This window comes from Pteropus medius, unplaced genomic scaffold (assembly GCF_902729225.1).
Source record: "Pteropus medius unplaced genomic scaffold, Ma_sr-lr_union100, whole genome shotgun sequence".
NCBI classification, from domain to species: Eukaryota; Metazoa; Chordata; class Mammalia; order Chiroptera; family Pteropodidae; genus Pteropus; species Pteropus medius.
Genome location: NW_024346667.1, coordinates 16636500 through 16659328, shown reverse-complemented (window position 1 = coordinate 16659328; position 22829 = coordinate 16636500). Strand labels below are relative to the sequence as shown.

General features: G+C 36.1%; 1 non-coding gene across 1 annotated transcript; it reads left to right on the top strand.

Moving 5' to 3' along the window:
- The first annotated feature begins 17497 nt into the window (after nucleotides 1–17497).
- Nucleotides 17498–17615, top strand: LOC120613618 (5S ribosomal RNA). Its single transcript, XR_005655740.1, has one exon. It is a non-coding gene; the product is annotated as a 5S ribosomal RNA (ribosomal RNA).
- Nucleotides 17616–22829: the final 5214 nt, after the last annotated feature.

The following is a 22829-nucleotide window of genomic DNA, read 5'->3' as shown; positions in this document are numbered from 1 at the left end:
TTGCTGATGATGTAACTTACTTTAACAGGTGTCATCTCCATGCTAGGTAAGCATGAAGAAATCGGGGTGTGCTTCCAACATGTGTTCTTTGTTGAATGAAGAAGCTGGCTCTTGGTGCTTAAGGATTGATCTTGTCTCTGCTGTCACAGTCAGGGTAGACCTGTGATCAGTATTTTAAGAGTTTAGCACTTAATTGCCCTCTAAACAATTGCTTCATATATGCTAGTGTTGTCTTTCCAAATAGATGATCAATTCTTGAGGGCGAGAGTCCTTTTACACTTCGTGGGTTTTCCTGTAATGTTAACCAGAGTCCAGAACATATTAAAGTTTAATAAATATTTAATTGCTTCTGTAAAAAAAAAAAAAATTTAGTACAATGGAGCAAAAATTTTCTTTCGGCCCATATAGCATTTAAATTCTTCTTGCTCTTATGCTATTTCGACTGTAAGAAGGGAGTAGTTTTATCTATACCCCTTGTCCACACCTTCCATTGGAATGTGGCTGGTTTGAATGTATTAGGGAAGATACTGCTGTCATGTCAATAATACTAAAACAAGGAATGAGGATTTACAGGAAAGCAAGTCTTTTATTTGTTAAACTCAGATCTATTGTGAATCAGCAGTGATGGTGAAAATATGCAGAATACAATGGCAATGCAGCATTAGACTAATGCATCAAAATGAACATGTGGTAGAACAGAATGCAGAAATGAAAAACAAGATGAATTCTCATTAATTTATACAATAAGTGTACCTCATTTCATTTCCATTTTGTTAGAGCAAACTTCTGCTAATCATGCAATAATTAGACATTTACTTGCATAATTTCCTTTATGTAATTTTACATACACTACATTTTGAGAATGCAATTGGGAATTGGATTTTTGCTCACAATTGCTGTCTTTTCCTGCTTTGACACAGAAATTGTTAACAGCCTTCTCCATGAGGATTATGCCTTTTTTGCAAATGTTGAACACAATGCTAAAATTAAAGAGCAGGCAATGTAATTCCTTAAACACAAAAGCTATTCAGCCCTCCTACTTAGCTACTTCCATGCAAAAGCAAGAGTACTTTTCCTTCTTTTTCTTTCTCATTCTTATCAGTCCTGGGCAGGAGATTTAGGGCTGTTGGAACCTCCCAATTCCCACCTAGGGGTATGTATTAGTTGCCAAGGCTGCCATAACAAACTATCACAGACTGAGTGGCTTAAACAACAGAAATTTACTTTCTCCAATTCTGGAGGCTAGACGTCTAAGGTCATGTTTTTGGCAGGTTCGGTTTCTTCTAAAGCCTCTCTCCTTGGCTTGCAGATGGCTGCCTTCTCACCGTGTCCTCATATGCTCATCCTTCTGCCTTTCTGTGTCCTAATCTCTTATTATAAGGACCCCAGTCATATTGGATTATGGCCCACTTTTATGACTTCACTTCAACTTAATTACTTCTTTAAAGGTACTCTCTCCAAACAGCCACATTCTGAAGTGCAGGGGTTGGAGTTTCACTACATGAATTTTGCAGGGATAAATTCAGCCCACAAAAAGATGTTATTTGAAAATGTCATTTTCTGTCTTGTAATAAGATATATTATGTGCCAAGCATAATTTTTGAAATATTGGGAGTAGATGCCACTTTTCAAATACATAGCAAATAGTTTTCTTCTCTTAAATTACTAAATTAGTCATTTCCAGTGAAGGCAGAACAGTTCCTGGTAGCACTTCAAAAAATTTCTAGAAGTTTTTGGTTGTCACTATCATTGGAGCATGCTACTATATAATGCATAGCATCTGATAATTTATGTAGCAGCTACATACTAAACTACATTTAAAAAAATTACAACTTGCTTTCTTTTTGTTTGTAGTTTACAATTATAAAATACATCATGATTTTATTATATTTTACAATTTATATTATAATTTGAATTTATGGATTAATTACCTATGAGTTTTATATCATGATCATAATGGTAGCATTATGAAATATTTGTTTTAAAAAGAGGTGTTGATTTTGATAGGGTTGAGACTATTTGCACTAGCTATTAAACTTCTTAAGGGCAGGAATGTCCCTTATTTATTTTTTTTCCCCAAACTCTAATCCATCTATAATACATAGAAAGTGTTCAATGTATAATTATTAATTAAATAAAAGCTTTACTTGAATATACTTTTATTTTTACTATAGTGAGAATGCTGAAGAAGGAGAGAAATTTTAATGACCCCGTGTCACAATATTTTCACTGATTTCTGTATATCTTCGAGTAATTTACTATTCATTAATAAATGTAAATTAAAACCACAAGAGATTGAATGGTCATAGAGGTAGGAGGAAACCAGAATATTTATGTACTGGTGGCCAGAGGAAGAGAGAATGTCAGGAAGGAGGGCAATACCCTATGCCTCGGTTCCTCGTTTTTTATTCAGATTAATTTAAAGATTAAGGATTGCCTTGGTTTGTAATCACGTGAGGTTGATTCTGAGTGTTTTTCTACATCGAACTTCTTGTAATCCCACCCTTTCAATTCCACCAAAGAAAAGAAGGATGAAAGATGATTAAGACTCAGACCTAAGAACCTCCCATTCCTCACTCCTACACCTAGAAAAACAAATAGAATTACTAGTTTGGTAATGTCAGCCTTGCAGTCATGTTCCTTGGGAACCTGGAACTGAGGTGGCAGGTAGAAGGTGGATCAGGGAGTATTCTCAGGATTTGCATCTGTGGACAGAAAGCTAGGAAGCAGGATTGTGCAAAGGAAGAAGTTGGGCTGTAATTAATCTTGATAAAGGCCTCAGCTGACCCCATGGGGAGCACTGAAACTGAAGCCTTTTCGAATTTTCCCAAGTTTCAGGGGTGATGGTTGGATTTTTATACCCCACGTTAACCAGTCACTGGGTGCAGGCTGCTTGCAGGAAGAGCATGACCTTGAGTAAGCTAGCTTTTATCAGCTGAGAATGATTCTCCAAGAGGGATTCAAATGAGAGCTGTGAGGTGCCAGGACTCCCAGCATCCAGGGAAGTAGGGGCCACAGTCTGAAGGAGGATTAGGGTGGCTCATTAGGGTGTCTGTCTGCTGCGTCTCAAATATGCTTTTCTGGTATTTTGCTTAAAATCAGCAAGTGCACTGCAGATTTAAGCTTGTGATGTTAAATGTTATAAGTAAAATGGAGTTCTTATACAGTTAGTTCCTCTCTGACTTGTCGAATCTTCCTAGCTTCTCTTTGAAGATTTATAGTCTTGCTCTTCTTTTTTTCCCCTGAAAATCAATATGAAGAATAAGACCAATGTATCAAAATCTGAAAATAGTCAATTTGATACTCCATCTAAAGCAGATAGAAGAACATTTCTTTCCTGCCCTAATAAAGATAATTTTTCTTCTCTATGGGACTGAGGTGATAAAATTCCTGATTCAGTGTGGGAACTGTCAGAACAAATAAAAGAATTTTGCTTAAACACTTCCCTCTCATTTACCTTTGAATCGAATCACTGAATTAAACCAATAAAGTACACACTCAACTCCTTGTTCTCTTCATCATATTTTGTTTCTTGTTTCACATAGAAATTTTGTTTTCTCCGCCTTCTTTTCAGATACTTCCATTGGAAATGCTCAAATACTGTCCTCACATGATCCCCCACATTCAAATTCCTCAGCTGAAAAATTTGAGCTCCTTATTCAAACTAATTCTAGCTCTCAGACAATTTAAAAGGCTGGCATTTCTTTTCCTGACTAGGAGAAACTTTCTGCTTTGGGTCCAGAAAATCTATTTTGAATTCATACCAGCAGCTGAAAAAGTCACAGAAAAAATAAGTAGAAAACTCAAAGTAATATTGCTTATAGTTTTACATGGCATAGAGGGTCTTTTATCATACATTCACACTAAGCATTTTTATCTTTACAGAAAAATATATGATTCTGTTTTTTCACTCACCCAAATTTGTTGACCAGAATGTTCAGATTATGTTACATTATTGAACATAATGCTCAAAAGGGATGTCTCATTTGTGTTTTGCTCAGAGCTGAAGCAGTTTCTTAGACATCCAAGTTGTTTAACATAAACTTCTTCATTGATTGGTTGTCTCCTACCATTGACTTTGGGCTTTGATTTTTTTCTATGTCGATTCTCTTTGGCATAACTTTGGAAGGCAGAAGACCTGAACAGGCCTGTGAGCACCCAGTAGCTTCAGAGAGGGCAGGTGGTGGAAGCAGCAGGGAGCTATTCTTCAGTGTTTGACATTTTTTTCTGGCTCTTCAATGTTATTTGCGAGATTCATTCATATTTTTGCATATGTTTGTAGATTATTCATTGTCTTTGCTGTGTTGGGGGTTATCTTTAACCTTTTTTCCTCACACCTTGCTTTTATTTCATTATCAAGTTCTGTTTATGTAATCTTCAGATGTATCTAAAATCTTCCTGCCATCTTCTCAAACACCACCCAGGTACCAGCCAACAGTGCTTCTTACTTGAATGCTGCAATTATCTTTTTTTTTTTTAATTTTTAAATTATAGTTGACATACAGTATTATATTAGTTTTAGGTGTATCACATAGCGATTTGACATTTGCACCCTGCAGTTGTCTTTTGATGAGGGTCCTCATTTCCATTCCTGCTTCTCTCCAATTCTGTCTACATATGCAGCCGATGTGACTTTAAAACAAAAGCAGATTAGTCACGTACTTGAAATATTTCCTGGATTCCCAGTGCATTCAGGATAATGCCCAAAGCCTACACGTGGTCTATAGGGCACTGCATGACCTGGATTTCACCTAACGCTGCCCCCCGCACCTCCTACCATCTCCTCCAGCCATTAGGTGCTCCCAGTTCCTCCAAAGAGTCAAGTTCTTCCCCATTCTCAACTTTGGTATAGGTTATTTTTCCTACTTGAACTAGTTTCCCATCCTCCCTTAATCTGACAAATTCCTACTCAGTCATTTCTCAGAGAGACTGCCTTCTTTGAGGCACTGTCTACATTAAGGCTCCCTGTCTTTTTCATTTACAGTGACTGCCACAACCAACATTTTATAATGAGATTGTTTAATGCTTGTCTTTCCCTGGGCTGTGGGCACTATGGGGCCATGTCTGTTTTGTTTACTTTTGTATTTGCAGAGTCTAGTAAATACACAATGGCAGCCCCAACATATTTCTGGAATGAACAACTGGTTAAAGTGACACTTCAGGGATTACAGAAAAGTTTAACAAAAAATGTATTAAGGGGACTTTTGATTTATACCTTTTGGATCTGAAGCTGTTCAGCTGAAAATAGGTAAATTGGATATCAGGATTTCTGAGCACCTTGCTGTTCAACAAATCAGTATAGGCAACCATTTACTCAATAAGCTGATCTTTCATTTTAGAGAAATATAGCCCTTGAATTAAAAGCAGCATAAACACTATGCCAGAGATCCAGTCTGAAACTTTAAAGCTGACTACATCTATACGAACCACATCTTTAGGCAACAACATTCATCCCAGCCCCCTGTTCCTGGTCTCCTCTCCACCATTACAAATAGACAATATATAATGTATTAAGTAAATGTGCAGTGAATAAAATGACATAAGAAGTTGACCAAGCTCTGGATTTCTAAGGGTTCTTTAGGCCACAAGAGGGAGCTGTTTAGATTCTTGTTAAATGTAAAGAAACAATTGAAAGAAGAAATTTGGCAATCTTAAGGTTGGCCAGATGGACACCTATTTATATGATATTGACTCCGGAATTCCATTTATTTTTAAGCTACAAAAAATTCCAATTCTTTTTATCTGCAATGTAATTTGCATTTTAAATAGTGTTGTTAAAGGCAGAGAATTGTTTTTGCTTTAAAATCTAATTTTAAGTCTAACTTAACTAGTGTGAAGAACTATAAGTATGCAACTAAGTGACCAAGAAATGAAAATCCCTTTCAAAATGCATCTATTTTATAGATACTTAATAAACAGCATGAGGAAGGATATGTTTCTTTTAAAAAAAAATTTAATAATTAGTCTATAGGATCTTAAATATTTAAATATCTGTGGAAATCATCAGATTTTAAAAAGAAATGAACAAGTTGTGGCTTGAAAACTTATTCCTTCAGAACACCGAAATCTAATTATAAACATATTTACATATCGAGAATTCAGTTATATAGAAGCTACACCTGCCAACCCTTCTGGCCACCTTGAGAAGTCAGTCAAATTGTAGAAAGGGACTGGGCCCAAGGGCAGAAGCATGCTTTTACTGAGAACCTAGTGAGAGGTGCCCTGTTCAGAGTCGAGTGACCAATAGTTCATTGAGTGTTAATATAGGTCAGGACTTGTGCAAAGCATGTCACATAGACTAGCTCATTAATTCCTCACAACCTCGTAAAGTAGCAATTATTACTGTTTTCATGTAGAGCTGAGAAAACTGAGGCTTAGAGAGAAAGGTTAAGTGACTTGCATAAGCTGTTAAATAGGGGAGCCATAATTTGAATCCCCCTTCAGGGCAGGTCTCCATAAATGGAATTCTACTCAATTAGCAAATCTAATTGTGGGTAAAATCATTGGGACTCTGGGTAAAATGCTTCTTTCCCTATAATGGGCAACACTTGTACATTCCTATCCTTATTTTGAGTACCCGAATTCTGCCCAGATTCTCTCCTTCCCCTGAAATGTTTTGTCTTAAAAAGGGAGAGGGAAGCTTTCATAGTTGTAAAAGGGCAGGTATAGCTGGACAATTGTCAGTAAATAGAAAATGCAGTAAAGATGTTGATTTTCTGCTGACTTATCTGTGTGGTGTCAAGCCATATGGGAACACAGACAAACTTATCTGAATCACGAAGAACACACACCATTTAATGTTAAAAGAGAAGTCATCAAAAATGTTCTAAGCTGATGACTTTTTAAAAATTCCTACATTTTACTATAGTCGTCTAAAGCCTGAACATGTGTTTTATAGGATAAACATGTCCAATAAACAGAAATCTAAATATCATCTTTCTAAATACCATCAGGGTAGGGTGGTGGCAAGTTACAATGGGAACAGAGGGTTGAAATCTTCTTGCTAATGATCATCTATTGTCTGACTGAATTTTCACCTTACCCCTACCTATCCTCAACCCTATTCCTTACTGGGCTCCTTGAGCACTTGGAAAACATTGCTGATTTTTCTTATTAGAGTACTTATGAGAAAATGGCTTTCCTACATATAAAAATAAATGATCTATTTCTCATCCTTTAATTTTTTCTAATGTCTCCTCATCTCTACTCAAAAGTGTTTTGTTGTTGGTGGTGTTATTGCTGTTGTTTTGTTTTGTTTTTATAAACCTGGCGCAGAATTTGAATGAGTTTCTTAAGGACTGAAAATCATAGTGCTTTAGGATTCCTATGTTTTCTGTTGTTAATGCAGGGTCAAGCTTGCTTGCCTTTTAACTTCAGGGGTCAACAAAGTCTAGCACCAGGACTGGGACTGGACATGATGCTGACCTTAGAAACGTATATTTAAATATGGCAGCAGATCTGCAAAGGTTTTCTGGGAAATAGATAGGCTTAGACTCAAATCTCAGGCACCCTTTTCCCACAGGGTTGCAGTTTAAATATAGGCTTTTTAATTAAATTTGAATTTTGGGTAAATGAGGAATAATTTTTTTTTGGTATAAGCATGTCCCAAATATTGTACAAGAGATACTTATATTAAAAATTAGTCATTGCTAATCTGAAATGTATATTTAACTGGGTGTCTTATATTTGTATTTGCCAAGTCTGGAAGCCCCACTTCTCCTCTCTCTGTCTCATTCATCAGTGGAGCTTAGTGTTAAGAATATAGACCTTGGAACCAGACCTCTGGGATTTACTAGCTATGTGAACTTCAGCAAATTATTTAGCTTCTCTGTACTTAATTTTCTCACCTGTAAAATGGGAATAGTAATGGAATCCCCTACCTCAGAGTTCTGTTGTCAAGATTAAATAAGTTAATGCATTAAAGCATTTAATACTCAATAAATGTTGGCTATTATTATTATTATTTCTAATGTTCATCATCTCTAAAATGGGATAACAGTAACTCCTTACAGTATTCTGGTAGTTATATTATGAGAACTAAATAAGATAGTATACCGAAAGCACTTGGCACAGAATATACTTTACCAAAATAATTAAACTTCTTTTATGAAGATTTCTGTGTCATCAGAACTCTTTCTTTCATCTATTTGAAAGAATTGCTGAGAATTGAAAATTATAGCACCTTGTGGATAGGTCTTTGAAAGGTGAGTGAGAGAGAAAGAGAGAGAGAGGAAAAGAGAGACAGAGAGACAGACAGAGACAGAGAGAGTTTAGAAGATGGCTTTCTTCTTAACAACCTGATTCCATATACATTTGGTTGCATTTTTAAGTTTATTAAGCATTCTAAGTCCTTAAAGAGTAAGCGATTTGGTTAAGGTCAAGCCACTCAGTGGTATATCAAAAGTAAGCAAGACCTACTCCTTCCTTGGGTGGGTGGGGTTTGAGAGCTTCTGAGGTATGGCAGTAAAGGGCCTCTTGTCATGTATGACCCTTTGACTGGGTTACATACTTGTGCCACCGTTGCGCTCTAGAATGCTGGAAGCTCTCACTTACTCACAAGTGTTGGTAGGAAAGGGATGTGGGGCTCCCTCACTAGGATGTGAGCATGACGACCAGCTAAACAGCTCCCCAGAGGCACCTTTGGTAGTTAATGAATCTTCCCAAGAGGCTCATTCACCCCCGGGGAAAGACTTGAGTACCAGAGAGAATAGTTATTTATGTAGAGCCCCAGATATGTCAGAGAGACCGTTGAATATAAATTCAAGGTCTAATAACTTTTATTACCTATTAACAGCTGAGATATTGAAGGTCTGTGAACACTGAAATCTGAAGCTACCAAGAGCTATGTGTCTACAATATTTATGAGGCTTTCATCCTATCACCAACTTCTAACTTGAAAATCATTGAAAATAGGAGGAAAAGAAATAGAACTTTTTCATCTTATTATTTACTCTAAAGATTATTCTGTGGGGCCATCAGAATAGAGTGTTCCTATTCTTCTATTTCAAGCATAGGCCAGAGAAGAGAAAAGAAAGCTCAGAGCCTAGTCTTTGGGCTTAGCTTTGTCTAGAGAGGAAATCAGATGGGAGTGAAGAGCAAGGCCAAATATGAAAGTCTATTTGCCTCTTAGATATAAAAAAGTGCCCCAAGTTTAGAGCCAGATCATATTAGAACTAGAATGAGGCATAGATCTAATACACTTAATACTACCTGTCAGTTTACAGACAGGGAAACCAAAGTCCAGGATAATCTGGAGAGGTGCCCAAGGCCATATATCCAGCTAGTGATGGAACTGGAATCAGAACCTTGTTCTCTTGTCTCTCTGGCTGTTGTTGATTTTGTGAGATGACTGTTGCCATCCTTCATAAATGCCAACCTGATACTTGCTGAGAAGTTAAACATGTTAGGAAAGAGAAGCTGGAGGAAGGATGATGCACCCTTGCAGGGCTGAGTGCAACTTTAGTAAATGTGGAAATGGTTGGGATTGTACTTCAAATGCCCAGATGTTTTAAGAGTCAGGGTGGTTTTTACATTCAGTTTATCCCTTCTAGAAAGTGTGCACGTGTAGGTGATGGGCATGGTAGGGGGAGGGTTTCATTAGACATTGTAGAGCCCCAGGTAGAGCATGATACAAAATAAATATTTATCTATATAAAATCAATATATTTATGTGAATATACAATATATTCATATAATTATATTTATATGTTTATAAATATATTTATACAAAATATATTTTGATAAAACCCCAGATAGAGCACCATACAAAATATATTTATACAAGAGCTTAGGACTTGATTCCTGCTTATATATACAGTGTTTATAAACCCCTTGAGGGAGGGAGAACCATTATATGAGTAAGCATGAGAGGGTGATGACTTACCATCTTATAGGCAACCAATTCTTAAGTGATGTTTTTGAAGCTAAAGTGTAGCCCATTTTTCTGATCCTGAAGTGAACCAGCTTCCATGAGTCACTCCAATGAGGAAAACTGTTTTGTTTCATTAAGATGGCATATTTGGCTTATAAGGAGATTTAAGAGTCTTAAATATATAAGGCTCCTATTTAGTAGAAGATAAAATCCTAGTGGTCTACAGACAAATTTTTCAAGCTTACACTTTTTGTCCAGAAATTGCCATCATATAGTTATATCAAGAATATACTGCAAAATATTTTTCCATTGACACTATAGGCGTTTTTCTTTTTCAATCAATTTTCAGATGTCTGCTCTTTTCTTTCTTGTGTCTTCCAGGTCCAGACATTTATTTGTTATATGACCCTTTAGTGTCATTTTAATAATAGAGATGTTATGCTGCGTGCTCTATGTTTTACAGAGAAAGACATAGCTTTCTCTGATGGAGCATACAATCCTGTGGGGGATGGGAAGAGCAGGAGAGGGGAAGGAGGTAGGAGGGGATAAGACAGGTACAGAGATTCCTTTACCTCAAGGCAGGGTGTAACTAGAGGGGTCTTCAAACATGCTTTGTGAACTGGAGATTGAGTCCACTTTGAATAAGCCTTGAGGAAAGAAAGGGAGGAATAAGGAAAGGCTACCCATAGAAGGTGGAATTTGAACTGGTCCTTGAAGAATGAGTAGGCACAATGTTGCAAAGCTGAGAAGTGTATCAGGGATGAATGAATACTCCAGACTGACTGGAAAGTAGGTGACTTAAGGGAGCTGGCAGAGATAAGATTGAAAAACTGCTCTGAGAGAACTTTGTTTGAGTAGAGTTTGGACTTAAGTTGATAGGAAATGGGGAAGCCTTGAAAAATCACTAAGCAGAGGAGTGATATGCAGTCAAATAAACCATTGTTTTCCTATGTGGCACTTTTATTAGAAATAAACAAATGATAAACATGCTAGCTGATGTGGAGCTCTTATTCATATAAAGAATGACGAAAGTTGTACCACATTAGTCATGCGATAAATAATATTTCCTACACTGTCTACATATTTGTCTCTTTATATATAACTGTTGTTTGTATCAATGGCATAAGGGCTGTAAAGTACTACTTAGGGAATCATCAAAAGGAGACATGTGCACCAACATGGATGAACCACAAAAGAATTGTGCTAAGTGAAAGAAACCGATTCAAGAGATTGCATACTATATGAATACATTTATATGACATTCTGAAAGGGGCAAGACTATGCAGGTATAGAATAGATCAGTGGTCACCAGAAGTGAGGGGTGGGGAGAGTGTATGACTACGAGAGGTCAACATGAAGAACTTCTTTGGGGTGTTGGAGTGGTTCTGCATCCTGTGTGTGGTGGTAGCTATAAGAATCTATGCTCATATTAGAGTGCATAGAAATGAACATCAAAAATCGTACTGTGTGTAAATTTAAAACATAAATGAATAAGAAAAAGAAGTTTCAACTATGTTTAGATAGTTCTCTAAAAATATTTTTTTGTTATCCATTTTTTCAAAAGCTGGCAATTTCTTTGTGGTTTATATGACTAGTCTATATAGATATATTTAATTAATATATAATTAATAGTATAGTAATATATAATTAATTCATACAGTCATATATACATAATATACCAATAATTAATTTATATATACTAATGTTTTATGCAAATGACTCATACATAGTAATATATAATTAATTATATATTCATGCATAGTAATATAATTAATATAGTCATATATAATTATTTATATATTAATACATATTTAATTAATCAGAATAATTAACTAAATATGGCGATAAGAAAAAACTTGCTATATTTTCTGAAATATTCAAGAACTTTATGAGAGGTCTCACTGGCCCTGTTGTAGTAAGTAGATGACACTCGTGAATAGCATGTTAATTGTTTTTATAATGACATCTCTTGAACTCTTTTATATTTTAAGAATTTTGTTTATACTTTCTTCTTCCAATCTTGCTTGTGTTAGAAATTTGCTTAATAAACTTTTTGATTATAGTCAGATTAAATGTAAACCTTAGATCAGATTGGATCTCACAGATTTTGATTCAGTGGTATTCAAATAAATGAGGTTTGTTTTTGAAATCTGGTTGCTATAAACACTTTTCTATCAGTAGAGAATCTCAACGATAGCTGACTGTGTTTTCAAAGTATAACTATAATAGCATATAATCCAAATCAGAGTTTCAAATCACATTATCAATGTGCTGAGGGAGGAAAGTAAAGGGCTTTCTTGTTTGTTATAGCTCAGGATAAAAAGAGAGACTGCCCTATCATAGATTAGAAATTTGAAAATGATTTCATTCTGTTTCCTTTGAAGCTTCTTTCCAGCTACTCTAACTCACTATGTGTTTTTGACTAAAAAAGTGGTTGATGATTCTTTTAAAATAACACAATCCCTTTTAACTTAAACCTGTGTTTAACTCTGTAGAATAATAGATTCCGGGATTTCAGTGTTGTGTTCCTCAATTCCACTGTGATTACAGTTTGCATGTTAACAGGGGGTGCGCTCCCAGGGGTGGGGGGGCCCCAACCAAATCTAATGTCTCCCTGAGAGGCAAAGGGCTGCAGCCACAAACCACATAAAGTCAGTGGCTTGAATGGACTGAACAATTTGGACGTCCACTGGTGTTTTTGTTTTTTGTTTAATGAATGGCTATCACTGATTATAAAGGGCAATTTTATGTTGCCAGAGCTATTTTAAAGTAGTAAAATTAGGTTGTCGAGATTTCAAGGTCCTTAAAATGTTCCAGGGCCCTGCCTTCATCAGACATAATTTGAACATCTTCATTAGTAAGCTTTATTTCTACCACAGAAATAGTTCTTATTTCTGCACCCTTGTAGTTAGATATAACCCTGCCTGAGCTTTCACTGTATTCTGACTTCCCTCATTCTCCTTCATATACACAGCTGCAGAACTCATTGATGAAGCAGGGATATTTAAAATTCTCGAATGGATTCTTATTGTTCTTTGATTAAAATCCAAAATCTTCAACAAGACTCAAAAGGCTGGAACAAACTGGCCCTTGCTTACTCTTGCAGCTGCATTCTTCCTGCTTTAGTCCTTTCCTTTAGTATCTCCTTTCTTAGAGCCTTGGCACAAGTTCTCGCCACCTGGAATGCTCCTTCTAGAATGTCATTCCTCACTCAGTCTTCAGATCCCTGTTTGAGCATCCTTTCCCGTAGGAGACCTCTCTGAGCCCTCAGACTGAGTCAGATCCCCTTGGCATTAATATCTTTTATTTCTCCTTTGTAGCACCTGTCAAAATTATAATCAAGCAATTACTTATGAAATTATGTATTGACTGTCTTCTCTGATAGAATGAGCTCCATGTTTCTAAGGAATATTTCTGATTTGTGCAGATGTTTCTTCAGACCCCAGCTAAATGTCTTGATTGTAACTTTTGTGCAATGAAATATTTGTTGAATAAATACATGGAAAACCAAGGCACACCATAATCTTAAGTATAATTAATTTTTTTTAGTTTGACTATTAAATGATTCAAATGGTAAAGTGAGAAGGAGCACTGTTGATTCTAGCCTGTGTATCCATGGGTCCCATTCTCAGAAACACGGACTTCATACATTTAGAACAGTGGCCAGAAGTCTGCATGTGTAATGAGCATCCTGGGAGATTCTGTTGCAGGTGTTTGAGGACTGCTCTTTTAGAAGCACTACTATGAGATGGTTTTCACATAAAACCTTCCCTACGTTATATTAGCAACTGCATTCATGGAAGCAGTTTGGATATGGTGACCAAATTCAATATAGCTATAAGGTTGGAAACAGATTTACAATCTTAAAGAAAATTTGGAAATAAACCCCTTATAACTGAGTAGTCACTAAAATGTGGAAATAGTTGAAAAAGTTAATTATAAAATTGGGCTTTAACATTTATCTAAATAGTAAATAAGTCTGTGGTTTCCGGCACCCACTGGGGGTCTTAGAACACATTTCTTGCAGATAAGAGGGGACTACTGTATTGATTGTTGGTAGGAGGGCATAATGATACAACCCTTATGGGAGCAATTTGGAAACACCTATGAAGATTAAAATGCATGTGCTTTTTTCACCCAGAAATTCTATTTATGTTAATTTATCCTGTAAATATTCTTGAGTACAAATAAAAAATGTGCATAAAAAATAGATAAATAAATAGTAAACAAACCAAAAAACTTAATGCTCTTCAAATTATAGACCAATGAGTGTTGCTGTATATGCTAGAATATATAAACCAGTTACGATGGCAAAAGACTAATTTTTTGAAATTGTGACTTTACAGAAAACCTGACTTCACGCCTCCCTCCCACCAGCACGGGCAGTAGTGCTACACATATTTCTGCTCGGGAACTCTACTGTCACTTCTGAGACATATGTCAGTGTGTGTTTTAGGCAGGGTGGGGTCAGTTTTATACATCTTCCAGGATGACCACCCAATTTCACCTAATTTCGCACCAGGTGATAGTCATTCTGAGTCAAAAGATTATGTTTTCCCCCTTATTTAAATTTATTCAACTTGAGGAAAAATTCAAAGCAAATTGTATCTTCTGGGCTTTTGCTTTAATGGGACAATGTGACGGAAAGAATATGAAGAGTATGACTTAAGAGAATGAGCTACTTTTGACTAGTCTGTTTCTTTATTATATTTTTTTGTTAGAGGTGACATAAATGCACTCTATCATGTCTTTTTGAGAACCTTTTCCATTGTAACTATCTGGAAAATTACCACTATTTAAATTAAGCATCCTGAAAGAGATCAATTTATTCTCTCTAAGCTATATTCTGTGTAGCAATTATTGCTTGAGAGATTTCATGCGAGCTCCCAGATTTGTCAGTGCTCAGTACTAAAAATTCTATTCTAGGACTCAGCATCCAATTTATATCACATAGCCTGCTGGTTGCAGGTTGAGTTAAAATCTAACAGAAGAATAAAAATGACATAACAGGCCATGTTTGAATTGTCACTGTGATTATCTTTGTTCTAGAATACATTTGTATTTAGTTTTGGATTCTGAGATAACACATTTGTTTAAAAAAAATCACTTCTTGGACTTCTGTATCAATGTCCCTTTAAAATTAACGTGTGTGTGGGGGGGCGGGGGTAGTGAAGATAGCTTTATATTTCATTGAGTCTTTTCAATACCATCATCTCTTTCATTTATTGGAGGCCTACCTTTGAAGTGAAGGTGTCATTGAATGTGATCAATCATTATTCTGAGTTAAAGTGTCCAGGTATCAATATATCTACATTGATCCTTCAGTTAGCAGCTGTTTTCAATATTATTGACAGTGTTAAAAGTCATTGGAGGGATAATCTGGCAGGACCTGGCATTTAACCAGAAAAGATACAATACTGAGAAGATAAATTTCGCATGTACTCTGACACTCAAACTTACCTGTTTACTCTTCAGAGGCATGGCAAACCCATTGGAATCCTTTAGGTCCTTCTCATTTGATAGAGAGATCAAAAGCTTGGGAAATGGTTGTGGTGATGGAATAAGCATAATTATCTTATGCTACTGTAACTATATCTGGCATATGTGTGGGCCTTTCACCAGGTGGAATCTATTTCCTAAACTCTTTTGTTCTGAGAATAAAAGACGGCAAGCTTGCTTGAATCAGTGTTGTCAACAGGGAGCTATCCAGGGTGCTGGACAATTCTATCAGCACTTGCTGACCATGTAGATCTGACTGCCGTTGTTTTGCTGCTCTGCTTGCCTTGACACTTGCCATTTTGTTAAAAAGGAGTCAACGCCTACCAGTTGCCTGAACCAAATTCTGTCCTGCTAGTCTGACCTCTGCCTGACCAGGCCTTGTCTAACCTTTGCCTCACCTGACTTGTGCCTGTTGTAGCTGTGACAATGTCTGCTGTGACAATTGCTCTAGTAATACTCTAGATCGATGGTTTCTAAACCTGGATCTACATCAGTCATTTATATCAAGATGAGAATCTCTGGGAGTGAGTGTAGGAATTTGAGGTTTACTGTCTTGGATTAATTTCTTGGTTCCTTTCAGAGTTGGGTCTAATTCCTCTTGCTTTTCTCTTTCACTCAGTGGAAAGCAAATTGTAGATCTAAATGTTTTCGAGGAATGATTGTAGAAAAGTGTATTCAAAAATCCATATGCAATGAAAAACAATATGGAGATTCCTCAAAATATTAAAAATAAAACTACCACATGATTCAGTAATCCTGCCCCCGGTATTTATCCAAAATACTTGAAAGCAGGATTTTGAAAAGATATTAGCATTTCCTCTGTTCATTGCAGTGCTATTCACAATAGTCAAGATATAAGAACAATCTAAATGTCTATCAAAGGATGAATGAATAAAGAAAATGTGGTATGTACATAGAATTGAATATTATTCAGCCTTAGAAAAGAAGGAATTTTGACATGCTACATAGTGGATGGAACTTAAAAGGGACGTCATGCTAACTGAAATAAGCCAGTTACAAAAAGACAAATGCTATATGATTCCACTTCTATAAGGTATCTAATGTAGTCTAACTTAAAGAAACAGAAAGTAGAGTGGGGGTTGCCAGGGGGTAGAGGTAGGGGGAAATAGGGAGTTGTTTTTAATGTGAATAGAGTTTCAGTTTTGCAACATGAAAAAGTTCTAGAGATCTGTTCCACAACAATGTGAATATATTTAACACTACTGAACACTTAAAAATGGTTAAGATAATAAATTTTATTTTATATGATTTTTTTTTTACTACAATAAAAAAAATTTAAACCCCATACCCTGAGACATATTATATCTGGGGCAATTTAGTTCAAGGTATAAATGAGTAAATTGATTGATAAACAAATCCACATATTTACTAGGCTCTAATTACCTTAGATATCATAGGAATGCCACACTATTTCTCCCTCTTGTCACGAGAATTTTAATACTTCTGCTCACAGTATCTGTTTTTGAGTGTGGCTGCTTTATAGGAAAGAATGTTCTAGAAATGTTTTTTTATCTATATCTTGTATCAGACCTTAGGGAATACTAGCACTCTCATTTCTCTGGGTCACAACACTTTAAATTAAATTGGTTTAAATTCATTGATATTATTTGATTTTGTTTAAAACATATTTAATTCCAGCCTAAGTTTTGGAAAACTACAGAGTTGAAAGAGCTTTTAGCAACAGAAAGTAAAGTTTACTGGGTCATTATTAACCACTAATGTTTAACATGTAAGCAAATGTAATGTGAAAAACTATTTTAGCAAACAACAACTTCTCACGAAATTGATCTAACTTTCGCTTTGGAATGTCTAGGGAAGTCCACGTATTCTTGACTAAGTCTGACCTCTTCCCCACTAAGCCTACCTTAAAACTCATATGAACCTTTGATTTAGTTTTACAACTCTACTCTTCAGAGCTATTGAATAAATAACTCCTGGGGATATAGCTTGTAAGAAGCCATTTCGAAAATGAAAAGAAAATCAAGCTCTCTGACTATCTATGCCAAAGTACTTGTGACAATGTTAGGTTTCTGTTCAAGTACAAGCAGAAATTGCTGGTCGTGGAGGTACTAACTTGGAGGAATACTCACATTCTAAACTCAGGTGGACTATGGCCATGCCACCCTGAACACACCTGATCTCATCTGATCTCGGAAGCTAAGCAGGTCGGGCCTGGTTAGTACTTGGATGGGAGACCACCTAGGAAGACCAGGTGCTGTAGGCATAAAAAAAAAAATAAAAAAAAGTCAAAAACTCAGGTGGAGTGCAATTGGTGGCCACTGGCTGTCACATCAAGACAAGGCACATCCAATTTCCTATCAACATAGGTTACCTCCAAAATTTCTCAGAGCCATGTGCATTCTTGCTAAAGCCGGTTGACTCCAAGTACTCTTTACTTTAGGCCCATTAAAACCTTGCAATCTGATTCCAGAGTTGTGATTCCTTCTTGCCTTTCCTCATTTCCAAGCTCAACTAGGTCCTCCAACTGCTTGGCACATACCTATGGATGTCTGGACACCTGTTTCTGTCCAGGAAAACTGAGGACTGCCTAACTTGCCATTCTCTGAGGGAAGTTGTACTGACCTGAGTTAAAATTTTCTCACTGAATATACTTACAGACATAACTTGGAAATTCTAAATAATAGAATCTGAGATAACTCTGGGAGAAATTTTATTTCTATCTCAATCTTAGATGTCAGCATCACAAAATATTTTATCATTAGCCAGTTATGACTCCATCTCCACCTCTATTAAGATATATGTTTAAGGGATTAAAAGTGATTATTTTCTATCCACATCAATTCTTTTTCTATGTCTGTCCTAGACTGATGAGATTATAAAAGAATGAGATGAAGTGGGACTTTAAACTTTACTTGTGTTTTTTTTTGTTATCCAAGTATTTTTTGTAAACCGTGGGTATCTTAAAGACAGTGATTTTATCTCTCGTATAGATTGAGTATTGATAATCTAAAATTTGCTTCACATTGGGGCAAACCTAGCTGTGTCATCCTTCTAGCTCATGATTTGACAAAGAATGTTAAACAGTTGAAATCCACTTGACCAGAATGGTAGACTATATGCAAAGTATAATTTGTAAGAGATTCCCAGAGTCTTAGTAAAGTTTCTTTTACCTCCACAAACTTGAGAATAGCTCTACAAATATTTATTATTTTCCAAAAGAATATATTCCCTCATAAAAAGAATAAGGCTCTTATGAAAAATACTTAAAATATTAAGTATAAAGTAGTACAGAAAAATGTCATATTTTCTTATAATAATAGGTGCTATTCAGTAGTGCTTTCTTTATGCCAAGTACTATGTTAAGTGCTTTGAAAACATACTTTTTTAATATTTAAAATAATCCTGAGAATTAGTATTATTATCTGTTTTACAAATGAAGAAATGGAGGCTTAGAGGCTGTGTGAGTGGTAGAATAGAGATTTAAACCTATGTTGATTTGACTCCAAAATCCAAATTCTTAATTATGAAGCTGCTTTTTCCATTTACTACTACATTGTGAGCATTTTCCCATATCCTGAAATATTTCTATTAAAATGTGACTAATGACTGCTTGTTATTCTACCATATGATAATTTACTTAATCAGCATTGCTCTGCTGAACATTTGTTTCCATTGTTGTTTATATTACAAATGATGATATTATGAATGACCACGGTTATACATTTTTATCTTTTTTGCTGATTATTTGCTCAGCATAAGTTTCTAGAAGTGTACTAACTGGAACAATGAATATTAATGTCAATATGGCTCTAGTTGATACTGACTTCTCTCACAAATGGTATCGATTTATATGAAAATTTCACCATAACCTTGACTACACTAAAGGTTGTTATAAATTTCTGGCAAATTTTAAAATGAAAAAAATCACATTTTTATTTCAATTTTCTTTGATTATTAAGAAGGTTCAGTTCTTTTGATAGAAGCTTTTGGGTAAAGCCAGGTTCTGCCCCTATATAAGGCTGACATGGTTCTCATTCTTGGCTTTCCTTCTTTCCAGGGTTCTGCAGAACTCTTCCTGTATTCATGCAGTAGTTCACTGGGCTTCCTTCACAGTCTGACCTCAGGTGGCTCTCTTTTACCCTCTTCCCATAGCCCTGCTCTGCTTTTCATTGACATCAACCATTGTAATATTGTCCCATGGTGTATTGAAATTCCTTCCTTCGGCCAACAGATTTTTACAGCATACTGATTATGTGTGAACTGTTCTAGGCTCTAGGAAAAGAGCAGCAAACAAAACGACAAATATACCTGCTTCATGGAGCTTACATTCTAGTGGAGAGAGGGAAAGCAATTATAAAAATTAACATGTACTATGCTAGATGGTGCTATGGAGAAACATAAGGCAGTAAAGGGTGATAGGAGGTTAAAGTGGAGGGTTTACAGTGTTAAATACAACAATCAGGGAATTCTCAGCAGCGAAGAAAATGTTTAAATAAAAACTTGAGAGAAGAAGTCTAAATTCTGGAGGAAAGACTTTCCAGGATTAGGGAACAGAAAGACAAACGCCTTGAGGTAAAAATGTGCTGGTGTATTAAAGGAACAGGAAGTAAGACAGCATTTGCACATGAAAATCAGGTTTTGGGAAGATTTGTCTGGTTGTGGGGTTCAGGACAGATTAGAAAAGAAGGAAGGCAAAAATTGCTAGTGGTCACTAATATCTGCTCTCCTTTTATTCCCGAGCACACTGATAAATGTTATTTCCCTGCCTCAGATGAAGTTAGGTATAGCCATGTGGCTGAGTTCAGGCCAATTGAATGCAAATGATATGACTTACTTTCAGGTCTGGCCCACAAAGGCCATCATGTACACTCTCTCTCTCTCTCTTCCTTTCAGCAGCAACTCTGGAGAAAGTGTATTGACAATAGGCAGAGCTACAAGATAAAGGGACCCTGGATCCCTGACATCCCATGTAGAAGGCCTTCTGTAGAGTACCCTCCTGAGACAGTATGATTGCAAAATAAACTTCTGTTGTGTTAGCCTATGAGAATTTTTTTTTTTTAAACAGTGTTTAGCCTACTCTATCTAATACAGGAAGAAACCACAGGCAAGATTATTATTAGAAGACTGTTAGGGATAATAATCTATTTTCCCTTTATAAACTCACTTAAGACATAAAGGATATAGTAAGATAAAATCATTTTTAAATAAGTAAAAAATACTAGAGAAAAAATTATGGTAGCAAAGTAAAATTGAGTAGATACAGTATTCGTAAGATTAGGTAATAGGGGCAGGAGAGAGTGGTGACAGGAGGAATGGAGTAGAAAAAAATGAGTGAATTCATGGGTATTCATAAGAAAGAATGGGAGAAATGGTAGCAGCCAAATATAAAAGTCAAAAATGATGCCAATGTTCTATGAAAGAATGGTGGTACCAGCAGTTTTAGCGCGGTATATGCAGTGAAATAGATGTTTATAGCATATACCCCACTAATACTGCTTCAGCAGAGCTATTTAAGTTTTCTTTTTGGTTCAATCCTATAGACACTATTTAAAATCTTCAAATAATATCATGCTGTCTCTGACTTAACTCTCTCTTGGAAGCATTCTTTTCTGTTTTGTTGGTTAATTTCCCGCCTTCCCAGCGTCCTTTAAAGATTCTTCTTTCTTTGACCCTCATTTAACTGTGGGTGTTTTCCCAGATTTGGACTTCAGTCAGTTTTTTTATTACTCCATACAAGGGATTGGAAATTTTTTTCTATAAAGGGTCAGATGGTAAATATTTTAGGCTTTGTGAGCCATAGGGTGTCTTTTGCAACAACAGAACTTCGCTATTGTGTGAAAGCAGCCATACACACTATGTGAAAAAATGAGCATGGATGTGTTCCTGCAAAACTTCATTCATAAAATAGGCAGTGGGGCCAGACTTGATCTGAAGGTCCAAGTTTTATGACCCCAGACTTACACTGTTCTTTTGGTAAGACATCCATTCCCATCAACTACCATCCATGGGATGATGGCTCCTAAATTATACTTCCCCTAGCACAGTGTTATCTCCTAAACTCTACAATCCTATGTACCACTTCTTACTAGACACCTGAATCTGGAAACCCTTGTTTTTAGTTTGGAACATATATCTGTCTCCTTCACAACCCGCAATAAAATGATATATATCATTTTTCCTGAATTCAGAATCAAAACGAATCACTCTCCCATCTGTTAGCTCAAATAGGGACTTGTGAGTTATCCATCATTTCTTCTCAATCTAATTCAACAACCTCCTCTTTGAACTCACCACTACTCTCACTCTTGCTCCCTTTCAACCTAATTCCAATCTGCTAGATTTATCTTTCTAACATATAATATGATCAAGTCCCTCCCCTGTTAAAGATCTCTAACGAAATCTCAAAATAAAATCCAAACTCCTTAGCATAGCAAGAAAGGCCCTTCACAATCCAACCTCTGCCTGCTTTTGTAGCCTCATTTCAAGTTGTCATTCTGTAGCCTATGCCATAGCCACAGTAAAATACTGGCAGATCTCAGACCTCTCATTAGACTGACTGTAGACTCCTCCAAGACCGGTATTGTGTGTCTAGCACATAGTAGGTCTTTAATAATTATTAGTATAGTAAATGAAAAAATGAATTCATGCATGCAAGTCATACTAAGATAGGTACATCTCTGCCCTGACCTCAGGTGGTTTATAATGCAGTGGTGAAGTGAATGACAGTGTCAAGGAGATAATTTCTAGCCTATTACTGTCATATTTCTTTTAAAATTCCCAAAGTATGTTGAATGCACATTCTGTTTCCTCTTGATTACAACACACCTTCCAAGAAAATGCTATAGCTATTATAAATCTGATTTATTTTACTGCACTCAAACGACATCATGCTTTTTCACGTTTGCATCCAAATATGGAGAAAGAGGTGGAAAGTGCTAGCATCTGGCCAGGAAATTTGGCCACGAAATGTAAATACAGAGACAAAAGACAAAGACATTTATTTGATGGATGATAAGGTGACTGACTTGAAGAGAGAAAACTAAGAGAAATAAACTTTCGGCTATGAGTCATAATTTTCCTCAACTTATTTCTTAAATAACTCCATGGCTTTATAGAATTATATTAAAAATATGAAATGGTGAAAACACTGAGGCATCATAATTATAATTAGATTAGAAGATGTCTATTATTATATCAAGATGTAGAAGAAATGGCTTTAATGTCAAATGACAAATGGTGTGTTCCGTGGCTTTCAGATATGAAGCACATCTTATAAATCAGAAATTAACAGGAAGTTTCTTGAGGAAGTTAGTAAACTTAATAAAACCTGAGGATCTTGGGGCTGATTCTCTCACCTCTTCCCAACACAAACTCCTTAGCATGCCTATGAGGCCTCACATTAGCTGGCACTTGCCTACCTCTCTGCCGACACCTCCTCCCTCTCTCCTGCTCTGGTTCACCACATTCCTGCCACATG